Source organism: Hipposideros armiger, unplaced genomic scaffold, assembly GCF_001890085.2.
Source record: "Hipposideros armiger isolate ML-2016 unplaced genomic scaffold, ASM189008v1 scaffold_174, whole genome shotgun sequence".
Taxonomy (NCBI): Eukaryota; Metazoa; Chordata; class Mammalia; order Chiroptera; family Hipposideridae; genus Hipposideros; species Hipposideros armiger.
The window spans coordinates 2,604,709-2,616,591 of NW_017731524.1; the positions used below are offsets into that span (position 1 = coordinate 2,604,709).

At 41.6% G+C, this 11,883-nt stretch overlaps 1 pseudogene; it reads right to left on the minus strand.

Annotated features, from left to right (window-relative positions):
• Positions 1-10,238, minus strand: part of LOC109387910 (elongation factor 1-alpha 1 pseudogene) — a 104,666-nt pseudogene extending 94,428 nt beyond the window's left edge.
• Between the last annotated feature and the right edge of the window lie 1,645 nt (positions 10,239-11,883).

An 11,883-nucleotide genomic window follows, 5' to 3' on the forward strand; every position in this document is an offset into this window, starting at 1 on the left:
TCAGAGAAAAACACCCACCAAGTAATATAATAAAAGAATAATGGCTGGCTTCTAGGCCGCCAAGAGAAGTAGAAATGGAGTTACATTATAAATACCACACAATGCTCTAAATCAGTGTGGCAGAGAGTCCATTTATGTTGCCTGCTAATTCCTTTGTTATTATTTTGTTCTTATGAATATAGTTGGTATGTTAATATATAGTATATGTGCTATAAAACACCAAAACCATGTTTTCAGTTTTCAGACAGTATTAAAAAAATTCAAATAAAAGTTTAATTTCAGCTTTGATGCCAATTACTTCTGTGACTGAGGAGTTCTTTAGCCCCATCTGCATTAAGAGTTTAAGAAAGTGACTTCTCAGAGCTCTGCCAGCCTTAAAAATGATTTAATTCTATTCCTTTTTCCTTAGCTATAAAATAGGGAGAATAATATTTGTACTATCTCACAGAGTTGTTATGAGAATTAAAGATTTTTTACTCAATAATGTCTGTAATTTTGCATTCTTGCAGTTATTTGCTAATACCTATCACCCCAGTGGGCTATCGCTCCATGAGAGCAGGGAAAGGGTGTATCCCACCCACTGCTGTATTTCTAGGACCTGGCACAGTGCCTGGCACATCACAGATGCTCAATTCATAAGTCTGTTGAGTGAGAAGCTTCAATCTAACATGGGCGTTCATACAAGGCACTGAAAACAGGTGAGCAACATCTCAACCCTGCTTTCTCAGAAAAAAAATTACAGAAACATGTGGTCATGTTTTTTATCAACCGCTGATAAACACCAAACTCCTTTTCTAGAAGTGACATACCCTAACTTAGTGCTGTAGGAAGTATGGCCTGCAGAGCAGCCACATCAACATCAGCTGGGAACTGGTTAGAAATGCAAATTCTCTCTCTCCACCCCAGACCTACCTATCAACAAACACTCTGGGAGTGGAGACCAGCAACCTGCATCTTCACAAGCCTTCCTGGTGATTCTGATGTACACTAACATTTGAGACCCACTGTCTCAAACAATCTTCTTTACACATTGTCGTGATGTGTTATGTACGTATGCTTTTACTTCCTTCAGCTTAGTTTAATACAGTCAGCCCAACGTTAATTTCTCTAGCTTTATCTTAGAAGACAATAACAAATACATCAACAACACAATAAGATACCTAAAGCTTTTGGAGTACTTACTATGTTCAGGCCTTGATTGCAGCACACAAGTCTCATACAAACTAATGAGGTAACAAATATTATTCTATTTTATGTATCAGAAAACCAAGATTTTATTAGATTCTCTAGTCAATAAGCTTAGTGCTTCGCATCTCAGTAGCCCTGTACCAGAGCTTCTAGCTACAGCAGATTCAGATTCAGTGCCAAGCTCCTAGCTGAAGGTAGGCCCCTCTTGCTTTGGACCACAGCCATATAATGAGGCCACGTGTGAGCACGTCCTTCACTACTGACCTGACTCCACGTTCAGAGAAAGAGTGAAGCACCTTCCCGGGAGATGGGTCACAGGATGCCTGACATTGGGGTCAGATTGTTCCTGAAAAATGATCTTTGGATCTTTTCTCATGCAAGAGTGAAATTGTTTAGTGTTGTCTACATAAACTTCGGAAAGTGCCAAAAACTATGATTATTTTCAGTTTGGCAGAGTTGCTACTAATCAGTCATTTCTGGAAATGCTTAGACAATGGTACCCATTGTTTCTTGGGATTTATTTTCTCCCTCATCAACCTCAAAAAAGAACTCAGAAAATGGGAGAAAGGAATACATTGAGGCAGGATGTAGAAAGGGAGGGGGGAAAGGAAGAATATGTAAGAGGAGAAGGAAAAATGTCAGTTGCTGATGCTTTATCCTCAATCATGCACCACTGGTGTAGGAAGTGTCACCCATGACAAATCAGGAGTGGGGAGGTAGGCTGAGATCTGCCTGGTCAGAGTATTATGGCAAACAGTGGTGCGAGTGGCTGCACTAGGGCTAAACGTGTGGGCCTGGGAGACCTTCCGTACTTACTGAGTGGAAGGATTCCAAGGCTAAATGTCACATTGGCTGGAATGACTGATAACTGAAGGAGAGGCCAGCAAGGCAACAGATGGATCATGCGTGGAGGCAACAGCTGATGGAGTTCCCAAAGAGAAGCTGTGCAAATGAAGCTGGCTGCCAGTGTCTTCCTCTGAGAGCTGTCCTTGGGGACTTGGCTTTTCAACACCACCCATGGTGGTCTCTTTCTGGGGCCCAGCCCAAGGCAGTGAGAAAGAATAGAGTTGCTATTGACCGAGTACCTACAGAGCAAGGCAGTTTGCTACTCACTTTCCAGATACTAATCCAGGTGAATCTCCTGAAAAACCTATAGGATAGGTAGTATTGTAACCCCCATTTGACATATGAGAACACTAAGTTTCAGAGACGTTACTTAACTTGCTCAAGACCACCAGCTGGTAAGTAGTAGAACCATTTAGATTGCTCTACCTTTTTTTTTTTTTTAATCAGACGCTACCTCTTAAAAGGATGGAAGGGTGGAGAGAATAGGGAATTTTAGGAAACAGTGCTACTTCCTCAAGCAAAATAGGAAACTCTCGAGTGAGAGTAGACTTCTCCAGTTATTTGAGTTGTTGCTCTTTAAGTGATCTTTTTGGAGTTGATTAGGTCCCTGTTTGTAAATAATAGAAACTTAGGCTATGAATTTAAACAATCACTGTCTATAATATATAGTATACACACATATATTTATATAATTTTTATATATGTATACCCACACACATACATATATCCTCTTTAGTTTATGAAACTGATCAATGTTTCCCAAAGCATCAGTGTGGGGGTAAAAATGAGATCATACTGATAATTTTCTGTGGACTTTCACACTCCCATACTATTATAGGCCTGCTCAAGACCACCTCCGATTATAAAGAGTTTCCAAGGCTGTTTCATGTGGGCTCACGAACAAGTCTTCTCACCTATTGTGTGGTGTCTGCCATCTTCTTTTTGCCCGCCCCTGGCAATGTCAGCTGCTGGGTCTCTCAGCACTGCAAGCACAGTTGCTTGAATTGGGTTCCCAATTCTCATGGTTACGCATGCCCACCTGGAGAGCACGGCTGACCATCTGGTGCTCGCAGAACTGCCAGTGCTGCTGGTCCTGCTTCTGAGCTATGCACTGGGCTGACCCACGGACAGGAAACATGAGCATGCCTTCATTTGGCCACCGGAGCCATTTTTACTAGACCAAGTCCATGGCTAACATCTGTCTCAGGATATAACTTGTAAATATAACTTCCATGTAAAAAGGCATTTTTCTTGCGTGGATGTGACCAGACATGTCTGAAGTCAATAGTGTATATTTTAAAGGTTCAAACTGGGACATCCTTGTGTGTGCAATACACACACACACACCCCACTTCATATATAAGTGAATAAATATTGTTGAAAAGCTTTAAATAGAAGAGAAAGTCAAGGTTATATAAAATATAAAGTAGCAACAACTACCCTTTCCAATCATATAAAACTCCATTAATTTGTTTTTTTAACACTGAGAGACTTGGCCAAGATTTAGGAAAATAAGGAAATCCTATTAGAACAGGACAAATAAGAAACATAACAAGAAAATATTCACAGGGATATCATACTTTTCCTCCTCTTACAAGTGATATTCTCCACAAGAGGCATGATACACTGTTTCTATTAGAATGGAGTATCCTTTCGATGCTATTATTAGGTATTATGGCCACCATGTCCCAGAATACCAAATACCCAGATAGCTCAGCCAGCCTCCACTGCAGGTCCTCTGATGGCAAACAGAGCAATGAAAGGTACAGTATTGTACCTTGATATGCTGAGTCTTGGGTTCTGGACTCCAGTGCCAATTTCTAATGAGCTGAACAGAACTACACAGAAGACTACTTTTCCCTAAACTAATAAGACTCAATAATTATGTTAAGTAAAAGAAGCCAGACACAAAAGGCCACATATGTATGATTCTATTTATACGAAATGTACAGAATAGGCAAATCCATGGAGACATAAAGTAGATTAGTGATTTCCAGGGGCTGAGGCAGGTCGAATTGGGAAGTGACTGCTGGTGAGTAAGAGGTTTCTTTATGGGGTGATTAAAATGTTCTGGAATTAGATAGTGATGATGGTTGTACAACACAGTAAACATACTAAAAATCACTGAATTGTACACTTTAAAATGGTGAATTTTATGTTGTGTGAATTATATATCAATAACATTTTAAAATAAAAAGCTTGGGTTTAAAGCAGGCCACAAAGGCTATTTTGTTTTCTTTACTCTGTCCTCAATCCCAAAGCCAAAACTCAGCTCGACCCTATAATAGAAGGAAAGACTAGAAGCATGTCCTTCTACCAGCACCAAAAAAAAATTAAATCAGAAAGAAAATAAACAGGAACAACACAAAGAAAGCAGAATTTAAAAAGGGCATGTTTACTTTTAGCGCTTGAGACCAAGCTGGCCTGAGCTGAGCAGGCACAAAAATTTTGGTTTGGTTACCAAAGTGGAGGGAGGGAGAGAAGATATTGAGAGAGAGAGAGAGAGAGAGAGAGAGAGAGAGAGAGAGAGAGAGACCAGTGCGATCACAAAAGCCTGCACCCTCCCTAAGTGCGCATGTCTGGCCTTTAGTGGGGAGGAACACAGAGAAAAGAAAATGGCTGTGTGAATGTGTATGGGGACATCTGTCCCTTAGAAGATATCTTCTACTCAATGCCCTGGGATCAGATAGACCCAACTCAATATGTCTCCTCCTTGGGGAAGGATTAAAGAAAGGAGAGGGCAGAGATCACTTCCTTTCCCCAGAGTCAAAATACATGTTATAAACCACAGGTAAAATAAATGCCGAACACCCACAGGAAAAAAGAAAGGTAAAAAAAATTGGGACAAAAATAAAACTCACCTCAGTATTTTCTGTTATTCTTCAATCCTTCTTTGTATTCAAGAGGCTGCCATGCTGGGCTTCTCGTATCAGGGAAGGGTTGTTAGCAGCAAGCTGAGAAGGTTCTGATCTTGAGCAAAAGTGTATGTCCTGAGGGAACCTGATAGGATTCAGAGTTGAAACAATGCATCAGAAAGAATACATGCAAGTCTTCACCCCACTCCACCCCATTCTTCTTCCACTAAATACTCACTGAGTTGTAGGAAAGGTGTAGAATTGGAAGCCAAATGAGGATTTAGATGCTGGTTGGTCAAGGACCCTGAGCGTCACTCCCTCCCATTTTTGAGGAACATGAAGGTAGGGAATAGCAGTCTTGAGAATGGGTTTTAGAAAACCTAGAGGAGAGACCCATGCTCCATTTTACAGGCTTACTCCAGAAGCTATCCCAGGAGCGTCCTGAATAATGGCTTCCTCCTGTGTTGAGGTAATTAGGGGTTTAGCCTCACTGGACTCCACCCCCAGTATGGCTCGAAAGAAGTACGTTGGTTTCTAGAGCTGCACAAATGTGGCTCACAGAGCCAGTGGAAAAGATAGAACCCAGAGGAGAGGGACCTGCGTAGACCAATAGTGGAGGGGCAGAGGGGCAAATCTATCTCAGAGAGTATAATCTTTAATAGATGGTCAATATTCAGCTCTCATCTCACTCAAATACCAACAGCATCAATCACAGCTTCTTGGGGTACAGTAGTCTCCAGGTTTCTAGCTTTCTACAACCTCTTGTTCTCCTCCTATCTCCCTGATCTTTTCTTAGTCTTCTTTCCAGGAACCTCCTTTTCTACTCCATCTGGAAAGCTCCAGGGCTCAGCCTTCTCCTCCCTTTCTATCTGCGTATCTATACTCATGCCCTCTACATACGCACCCATTCTGATGGCTCAAATGTCACCAAACCAGGGAGACTATCTTGACTAACCTATCTGAAATAGTAGCCCCACCTGGGATTTCCCATCCCCATACACCAGGAGCTATTTTTCTTCATAGCATCTATCACCACCTAACAGTATGAGCATCTATATTTACTTATATACATATGTATGTGTATATTTGTTTCCATGAAAGCAGAACATTTTTGTTCACTGCCATATCCCAGAGCCTGAAATACTGCCTGCCACATAAACATTTCCTGAATGAATAAATGAAGGAAGGAATGATGCCAGAGGACCCAAAACCCTTCTCCCTCAAGTTCTAGAAAAGAGGATGGAACCCCAAAGAGATTACAATTGATTTCCCACTATTTCCAGTGAAAAGGAGCTTCTATTACAATTACATTAAACAAAGTTTTCTTTCTTGTATATCTGAGTTGTGATTTGAGCTTCATAATCACTCACAAATAAAATTAAAGTTCAGTCAAGTTATATAGTGCCGAGTAGTTCTCAACTTTTCACTTTTTTAGTCCTAACACACTTGATAGATAAAACAAACTTTCATCTGAAATGGTGGCTGCTAAAAATAAAAGTTGGGTGGGGTGAGGGAATATGAATCCTAGAGACTCTCAGATTTCTTAATGAAGATATTTGGTTTGAAAAAAGCTTGATAATTTTGAAACAACTTGCTATACTGCTTCGGGACACTGGTTTCAGGTTGATAAGATGATTAAGATATCAGGTAAAAATAAAGGCATACATCAAAATACTTCAAAGTATGCAAGAAAAAAGAAAAAAGCGATGCTGGTTTTAAGAAATAAAAAGACATTATGGTGGCAGTGAAAGAGAAATTTCATATAATTGAGAATTCCTTTAGGAAATAATTTTAAGAGGGGAAAAAGAAATCAAAGGGTAAAATTAAGAATAAGGAAAGGTTTTATGTGGGTAAAGTATTTAATATATAATATTTTATTTAAGGTTAGCACGATGATAAAAAAAATGAAGAAATGTACACATTCATTTAATAAGCATTTATTTAGACTGAGGTGACCTCAGGGGAGGTCACAATCTAACTGGGAAGGCAGACAAGCCGAAGGACAATAGCAGTACAATATTGGGCCACTATGTATGTACACACACACACACACACACACACACACACACACACACACACAGGGTTCTGCACACAGGCACAAGCACCTACACAACTTTGGGGGAAACTGGATGTTGAACTTGAACTTACTAGCAAATGCTTCCCAGAGGTTACAAAACCCGGGGACAAGGACGAGTTAGCCCAACAAAGAAGGGGTTGGTTAAGGCAGTCGGGAGGTGGAGGAAAGCAGTCACAGTGTTCAACCAGGTACAAAGGCACACAGACAAAAGGAAGCAAGTGATATGGGAGCAGAAATTCCAACAGAGTTGCAGGCTCCTGGGTTGGCTGACACTATGGCTAAATACCGGATTTCCCCATGTAGAAGATGCCCCCATGTATAAGACGCACCTTAATTTTGGGGCCTGAAATTTGAAAAAGAATGTATTACATAGTTATTGAACTCAAGTTTTATTCATCATAAAATTCATACAACTCCTCATCACTGTCAAAACTNGTATCTGGCACACGGTATGGGTTTAATTAAAGCTTATTAAACTGAAAACTGAAAGCAAATGGTCCATTCAGAATACATTTAACAAGCATTTATTGAGAAATAAAATAGCACAAAGTGGGGAGGAAAATTAGTTTATTGGGGGAATGGGGGTGGGGGGACAGATGTGGCAAATTCCTTGTTCAAGGCCACATTATATTAAGAGTTGACATTTCTGGAACACACAATTTGCCAGACATTGTGGTAAATATTTTACATGAGTTATATTTAATTCTTGCAACTCGATGAGGCAGGAACTATCCTTATCTTCATTGTATAAATGAAGAGACTGAGGCATAGAGAGGTAAGTGACTTCCCTAAAGACCCAGAGCCAGTGGAGCCTGGAGGGGCTCCAAAGCTTCAGCTTTGACCACCAGGGCCTGTTGCTTCCTGACACCTCCCACTCACAGGCAACTAGACCCACAGGGCCTTTCTGAAAAAGAGAAGATAGCAATAGTAACCCTCAAGGGCATGTGTAAATGTTAGCTGAAAGTTAATTGCATGTACTTCAGGAATAAAGAACATCTGAAATGTATAAATAACAATAAGATCGTAAAGTAAGATGGATTAAAATAAGAAAATTATAACATACTCTGCTGAGAGTGAGCTGGAGGTGTGTCTCAAAGGAAGCTGGGAGGTCTTGTCTAGAGGACCTCACTGCAGTAGTTTCTGGAAGCTTCATAACACAGGATGTAAGAGGGGACTCTACGGGGGCTGCGTTAATCTTCAAATCCAAAATGTAATACTAACACAAGTTTTACATTAAAATGTTTTATGACATAAATTGTTCATCACAACAGTTTTTCATTTAAAAGAGGAGTTGCCACCTTTCCTAAAATGTTATTTAAGGACACTTTACACGCCAATTAATTGGATTAAATTACTATTTTTTTTTTAGTTGAATTCAGAAAAGCAACTATTTTCCCATTTGGGAAAACTATATTCATGCCAAATAAGCAGTAATATTTATAGCAGGCAAAAACTCACCCACAAACTCTTTTGTATGAGAGATTTCTCTATTTTGTTGTATCTGAACTTAATGTTTGTTTCTATTTCCCATTTGGCCACATGGTTGGAAATGTGATCTCAGTCTATAGTGTGGTCACCTACCCCAACCTTTGCCTACTCTCTGCTTCCCCCGGCATTAGGTCTATAATACATTTCAGGAGCAGGGCTGGAAGGAGGGAGGCATTCGCACTGGCACTGAGGCAACCTCATCTCATGCTGCCTCCAGCCACCACTTATCCTGTAGGTCACTGCTGCATCCCTCTTGTCCACAACCTCCAACTTTGGGTTCTGCCACTCTTGTGTCCTGTCCATCCTCTTGGGTTCATTCCATAGGTTCTGTGCCAAGGAATGGGAAGGCTGTTTGGGGCCTGTCTACCCCACACTGCTTCTGCATCCCAGCCACGAAAGCCCAAGACACTGGGAACTTGCTCCTTCTGGAGCACTCAGATCTACTTTGTTCTTGNGACAGCTTGAATAGAACCCAGCTTTACGAGACTCTGAGCAGGGGACCCAGCTGAGATGAGTTGAGAGATAATAAATTGCTGTTGTTTTAAGCTGCTAACTTTGCAGTAATCTGTTATGACAGCAATAGAAAACAAACACCTAGCCAATGAGCCCAAACGTAGGGGCGGGGTCGTCCTCTAGTCCTCCTTGTCTTCTATTCCTCACACTCTCCCACCTCCATCTCCAAACAATCAATGATTCTTATCAATTTTACCCCCCAGACATGTAATGACCCATTTTCTTATTTCCATAGAATTCAACTTCATCTGTCATCTGGACTGTTCTAAAACTGGTCCCTCTACCTTTATCTTATTCTGACTCTTGACCCTTATTCTGTCCTCTAAACTATAGCCAATAATTTACTTTAAAAATGTAATTATAACATTTCTTTTCACAAAATCTTTCAGTATTTGCACAAAACCAACAGAGTCAAGTTCAGCCTCCATGGAACACAAAGATGCCCATGGAAGGCTCTCATCTGTCCTCTGCAGCCTCTCACCCCACTTTCTGCCGAACCCTTTATGCTCTCATGATAGAGAAGTGTGACTTCCTTTCAGTACCACACTTAGACCAGGCACTCAGGGTATCTGTTCTGAGCTCTGCTTTTTAGAGGGCCCAGTGCTGGTGTTCCCTGGTCTTCTTCACAGGTCAGTTGTCCATGTGACTAAGGGGAAAAACTCACTCAGAGTCCATGCTTCCTCCTTGTGGACCATGCTACTGATGTCTGGTCTCCCGAATTCCCTGGACAAGTGGCCCAAAGCCCTTCCAGCGCCTGCAGGGGACTCTTCCCTGAGTTTATGCTCTGAAGGACAGAACACGGCTCTGGGTAGGTCTGAGGTGGGCAGGCCAAGGGGCAAATGTTAGCACTGCTGCCAAAGAAAGGGAGGTGGATGATGGAGCCAGGGGCGAGAAAAGAGGAAAGTGGGCCATGGGCTAAGGGCATGCTCTCTCCTTACTATCACATTTCTAGCCTAGAATCCCAGTAAGTTCCAGAATTCCAATATACAACCTAGACTTTCAGGATGTTATAAAGGTAAAGTTTCCAAGGTAAGGGGATAAAACTTATTTTATGTAGCAGTTTGTTCACTTGATTTATAATTTCTAAATAATTAGACATAAAGTATGTGGGCTCCATGGCTCTTCCCACTGCCTGGAAGGACCGGCCATCATCCTTCACCTGGCTGACTCTCACCTGGTTCAGGACCCAGGTCGGTGGCGGCCTCCTCCAGGAAGCCTTCAATGAGTCTCCAGTGCCCCCTCCCGTTCAACGTGTGCACATGTGACGTCATTACATAAGTCTGCCCTGTACTGTACAATGAAGAGCGGTGACTGCATTTTATTTATTTCCGTGTCTCACTACCACGGTATCTGGCACACGGTATGGGTTTAATTAAAGCTTATTAAACTGAAAACTGAAAGCAAATGGTCCATTCAGAATACATTCAACAAGCATTTATTGAGAAATAAAATAGCACAAAGTGGGGAGGAAAATTAGTTTATTGGGGGAATGGGGGTGGGGGGACAGATGTNTGATATAAAGAGAGCTGGCCTGAGGTGAGGGCTAGAAAAAGACAGAAGGAAGATAATATGTGAAACAAATAGATCCTGATTATAAAAGGTGACATGTGACGTCAAGGGATGGAAGTTTAGGGAAAATCATGGGATCTGATTAAATAAGAAAGGTAGGGTGAATATTTATTATGGCTAAAGGAAGAAAATGCCTTTTCTTAGGCAAATTAAGATTTCATGTAGAGGTTTGTAAACCAGCAATATGGGAGACGTTAGATATCGCGGTGGGTGCAGTATCTGCCCCCTCACAGTAGGAAACGCAGGAGGGTACTAGGTGGTTCTCTTAGTTCCCTTCTCTGAGCTCCATGGATCCTATCCCTACCCATTCTAAGGGAACTGCCTGGGAAAGGCAAAGAAAGGCCTCTCTCGTGGATACCATTCCCTTGTATCTTTGGCAGGTGATGTCATCATGCAGTAATGTTTAAATACATATGGATGTGTATTTGAATGACAGTGACTCATGAGGTCAGGAATCAATTAAACCTAGGCTGGTCCCTCAGAATGAGAGACCAGTGGAAGAATGGAGGAAGTGTGTAGTGCCTGGGCAAACACTTTACAGGGGGAGGAAAACACAAATATAATTGGGAAAACGGAAACAAACAAATGGAAAAAAGAACTTAATGGCGGTGGGGGGGGGGGACTTGGAAGTTGCCATACATAGAAAAGAGGGAAAAGTCCATCAAGCCTTTTCTGCAGCCAGGTCTTCACCAGGATACCCGTTTTATGGCCTCTGGAGCAAGAGGCAGTTAGGAGGTTTGTGTGCCTGCCCCAGGAGAAGAAGGGTGAAGAATGATGATGATAGAATTGGTTTATAGTTTAATGAGCTTCTCTTTCAATTCTAGGGAGACAATGACAATGTGTGGCAATAACAGAGAAAGGATTTTGAATGCCTAAGAACAACTAATGTAAAAATGTACTGACTACCGTAGGTCCCCGCCACGACCCTCCGGAAGCCAAGTGTCCAGGCAGCACCTCTTTCCTGAGTCCACACCCACAAAACCAGCCGGGACCTGGAATCCACAATGATCTCCTTATTTCTCTCTTGTTCACCAACCTGGCTATCTTCCTGTTTTTTCCCAGGAAATTTCATCATGGATCAGGTGTGTAGGCCAATAACATAGAAACTGTTGTTCTCCCACCCATTCAACCCACATACCCAGTCAACACTCCAGTGCCTTTCAACAGACATCTAATGCTCACACCAAGCCACATAAGGTTTATAGTTTTATGCCCATTTTAAAGATGAGAAAATTGAGGCTCAGAAAGTTTCAAGTTACCGGCTTAAGTGTGACTAAGCTAGTTAACAATAGATGAATTAGGAGACATGCAAAACAGCTACCAATGCATTCAGAGTAAAACCCAAAA